Genomic DNA, 4,997 nt, shown 5'->3' with positions numbered 1-4,997 from the left:
GCAGAGGGCCGATAACAGAAAACTAAAACCTGGATTTGACCATTGCCTCGCAGAAGGCCAAACTCGCAGAACAGAATTTTAAATCTGACCATTGCCACGCAGAGGGCCAATAATAGAAAACTAAAACCTGGGTTTGACCATTGCCTCGCAAAGGGCCAAACTCGCAGAACAGAAATTTAAATCCGACCATTGCCAAGCATAGAGCCGATAACAGAAAACTAAAACTTGAGCTTGAGGTGTCAAGCGATCTGGGCTTTGGGTGCCAGACAAAACTGGGCTTATGGGCTAGGCGAGCTGGGCTTATGGGCCAGTGTAGAAACTGGGCTTATGAGCTAGTGTNTATGGGCCAGTGTAGAAACTGGGCTTATGAGCTAGTGTAGAAACTAGGCGTATGGGCCAGGTGAAACTGGGCTTATGGGCCAGTGTAGAAACTGGACTTATGGGCCAGGCGAAACTAGGCTTATGGGCCAGTGTAGAAACTGGGCTTATGGGCCAGTGTAGAAACTGGGCTTATGGGCCAGGTGAAACTGGGCTTAGGGGCCAGGTGAAACTGGGCTTAGGGGCCAGGTGAAACTGGGCTTATGAAATTTTGAAATGGCCAGATGAAATTGGGCTTATGAAATTTTGAAATGGCCAGATGAAACTGGTTTTTTTGAAATTTTGAAATTGCCAGGCGACACTGGGCTTTTGAAACTTTTGATTGCCAGATGAAACTGGGCTTTTGAAATTTGAAATTTCCAGATGAAACTAGGCTTTTGAAATTTGAAATTTGTATTTTTTGTGATTTTCGACAAAAACTTGATTTCTGAAAAGNAACAAGGAGTTGAAACCCTTCATGACAAAGTGTCAAAATTTTGATGCAGGATCAGGTTGTGTCAAAACCCCAGTATGAGAGAAAGACATGATCGACAAAAAACAAAATCATTTGAAAAAGAACATTTGAATGTCATTTTTTATTTTTGAAGGACTCGACCACCATTCATATGAATGAAGAGGGTTTCGATCCGAAAGATTTTCTTTTTGATGAATTGATGAAAAACATTTGCTTTATTTTGCATTTCTTTTTGCTTGAGTCAGTAATCTTACTTGCAATCATCAAACTGGCCTTTATTTCAATGTTTTGTGAAAACTGAGGAATGTCATACATTTCGAGGTCTAAATTTGAGATTATTACATTTTGACTTTTTCTTCCGAGACATCAATGCACAAATGCTTGAATTTATTGGCAAGAGGATGGGTTTGAAGAGAATTAGAGCTGTTTGGAATGGTTTGGAAGGCTGGGACAGGCACATGGGCACATCATCCCTCACACACTCGTCGACGGAGATGTGATACAAGAATGTCAAGGTGAAATGGGATACACAAAGGCTGCCCCAGTTTGGTGTTTTGGAAAATGAACATAGGTTTGGATCTATGGAAAATAAGGTGAAAAAGTCAAGTGGGCCTTGTAAAGCTGTCCCGATCCTGGGATTATGGGTTGATGAAAAACTCGGGTGAGACTGACAAAGTTGCCCCGATTTTTTTTGGTAAGGGGTTCTGTCTGGAAGAAGTAGTGGGCCTGAAAAGGATCGGCTAAAAGGATGGCCCCCAATGGGTTTGACTTTTCTTTTGCATGCTTCTGGTTATATGGCAGGGTGATCCCCTCTTCCCTAAACACCACTTTTTCTTCTTTTTTCATTTTCAAACCCTTTTTTTTTACTTTTTTTTTACGACATATTGAATGTCAATTCACCTTATCGCAAAATTAAGCTTTATGAAAATTTGAGCAATCATTGTTCAATCTGTGTGGGCTTTATTAGGCTTGTAACGTGGCTAAGGGCTACAAGGTAATGAAAGAAAGGGTGTAAAGGCTCAAATGAATATTTTGTCGGTTATTATTCTTTTGAAACAAGGGTTGTCATCTAGGCATTGCATCAACTATTTGACATTTTGGGCACTTTGTTTTTTCTTGAACTTTGATTTTCATTCTCTTTGCTCATCATCACTTTGTGATTTTTTTGTTCTTTTTGTATGTTTGTTTGTTTTTGTTTTTTTTTTGTTCACTCTTCTTGATGAATTCTCTTCGTTTAATCATTGAGTGTTCTTCATTTTCAACATAAGTTGACTCTTACCTGATGGAAACCCTTGCTTGGGGATAATTTTGAAAAAGAATTTATTTTTGGCTCAAACGGGGTGACAATGGATATATATTTTGTTTTTAGGTAAAGACAAGAAGGCCACACATCATTTTGAACTCTAATTGTTTTATTTTCAAAAGATTAATTTTGCGACTAGACGACCTCAACATTAGTCGTTTTTTCTTTTTTCTTCCTCTTTCTAGACCGCCCTTTCGGGTTTTCAATCTAGTGGACTTATTCTCTTTTTTTGAAAGTTTCTTTGTTTTTTTTTTTACTTTATATTTTTTACTTTGTCTCAATGGATTCGGGGATCACCCTACTAGCACAAGTGAGAAAAATTTTGGCCAAGCCAATCTGCACCAGTGAAAAGGTTTACTTTGTTATTGAGGGCAACGACGATGTTTGTTGAGGGGAAATCCTTTATTTTGGAAAAGTGAAGAGCGGGGGTTTTTCAAGCAGCATGTGCACAAACGTCTTGAGAGAAACGTCAAAATTTTTATTTTTGATTAAACATTTGACCTCGGAAAAGTCTGACACTGCAACATTTGTTTTTTGTTATTGCCATTTTTTCATTTTTTTTTATTTTCCAAAAACAAGAGTTTGAAGATTTGCAAGAAAGGCAAATGACTCAAGATTGCCTTAATTTTTTCCTTTTTGTTTTTTTTTTTCAATACCCTTTCAGGACTCGATTTCCAGCACTACTTGGAGAAACCCTGTAGTAATTGTTCACATTGAAAATCATGGATGAGGATGTGATACCAATAAGCATACTTCCCCAATAGCATGACACTTCGCAACATCAAATTCTCTTGTACAATGACTTATGCTTTCAAAATGTGGTCTTGAAATCCACTTCATTGCTTCATGGCATTTGTAGAGATGTTCTCAAGCCTTACCTCAGTGTTGGGGTTGACTTTCTTCAGACTTTAATCATCTTGAATCAATCAAAAATTGCACTTTAAACTTGACCACCAAACACTTTTTGGCGGGATGATCGATAGCCTCTCTATGGTAATCAAATTTTGTATTTGCATCATAAGTCTGGGAACATGGAGGTTTTACAGGCTTCATGTAACAAGTAAGGACAAGGCCCTTTTGTAGCATACTTGGAAGCAACGTTGCTTAAGTCATATGTATAGGAGTGAAGCTCGTAGGCCTTTTCTCTTGATCAAACATTTTTCTACCCAGCAACTTGGTGGGAAGTTGAGTTTGGATCTAGTTTCCAGTTTTGTCTCTAATCCGTTTTAGATGGAGAATAAGATAATGGTATTTGAATGGTGGGAGATGGTTGAGCTCTTTTTTTTTTCTCTTCTCTTCCAGGTGTAGACCCAAACTCGATCAAATTTGCTATCATAGCATGCCCTCATGTGCTCTTTTCAATCCTCACACTGATTTAAATTCCTTCTTGGATTAACACCATGTTAGCAAAGTTTAAGGAAACACTACTCATCATATGCTCATAGAAGGGTGATTCCAGAGTTTTTAAGAACACGACAACAGTCTCCTTGTCACTCATAGGAGACCTTACTTGAGCAACAATATTCTTTGAATGATTTTGACTCCTTCACCAAGCTCTATGGTCACATCCATGTTATATTTGTACTACCTCAAGAAAAGCATCCACCGAATTCTCCCAAGACCGGATGCACGAATGTTCAAGATGAGTGCCCCAATTTGGTGCCATGTCAGCCAATCTACCTTGGAAGAAATGAATTAACAACTTTCTATCATTGGAATGCACGACCATTTTCTTGCCATACATCATGAGATGGCTTTTGAGATAAGTGGTCGGGCTATATTTCGAGAATTAGGGTATTGCGAGTTTTGCAAAATTTTCAGAATTAGAGCTTTTTCCACCTTCTATGGCTCTCACCTCATGTTGCTTTGTCATCGTCATGCTCACAATACTTGATTAAAGCCTTTCCTAGGGACCATGAAAGTGGTTGCCCCAAGCTGGTTTTCCACTTCAATCGCGTTATCTTCTGCCTTTCGAGTGTGAACTTGCCCCAAGTACGCTCCTGAGGGTGAAGTGTAATTTAGGGGAAGCCCATGTAAGGGAAATTTTGGGCCTCTGATACTCTTTGTTGCAGTCGTGGTGCACACGAATCTCCAATTCCTTGTAAGGCATTCAGGGCCTCTAAGGCTTGGCTCATTTGCCCCTTCAATTGTTGGATATCAACTTTTCATCCCTTCTTGAACTTCTCCTTGGTTCTCCAAGATTTGGTAACTAGTTCGAGTCCTTTAGGGTATGTTGGATTTTTTTTTAAAAATTTATTAGATGAAACAAAAAGAAAATAAAAATGAAAAGAAAAAGATAAGACCATGTAGTTCAAATGCTCTAGTCAGAAATTATAAAGCCATGAAAAGATTGCCCTGGTATAATTTGGAAATTAACACAAGACTGAGTCAATAGGTTGGCCCATCATTCAGAAGTTCACAAAGTATGAGGCATATGAAGTCTTGGTCAACTACCCTGGCGCCTTCACTTTCAATTCGCCCTTGTTCAACATGTTAAACGCTGCAATAAATTCTTTTTATTTGTTTTTCTTTCACGTTTTCCTCTTTTTTTAAATATTTTTTTTTCTTTTTCTTTTTCTGTTTTTACTTTACTTTTTCCTTTTATTCTTTTTTTTTAAAATTTTGCTTTTCATTTTTTTTAATTTTCGTTTTCTTTTTTTTTAAATAAAAATAAAATCAAAATCATGTAATAAAATAAAACCAAGTCAAAATAGAATTAATTTGAAACATATAAAAAACTAACAAAAATAGAATCCCATAAAATAAAATCAAATTAAATGACATAAACTCAAATTAAACAAAATCATAAATAAGATCAAGCAAAATAAATTAGAATCTTATGAAATCAATTCAAATAAAATA

Source organism: Vigna radiata, chromosome 11, assembly GCF_000741045.1.
Source record: "Vigna radiata var. radiata cultivar VC1973A chromosome 11, Vradiata_ver6, whole genome shotgun sequence".
Classification (NCBI taxonomy): Eukaryota; Viridiplantae; Streptophyta; class Magnoliopsida; order Fabales; family Fabaceae; genus Vigna; species Vigna radiata.
The sequence above is the reverse complement of the archived record's forward strand: the minus strand, read 5'-3'. Positions refer to the sequence as shown.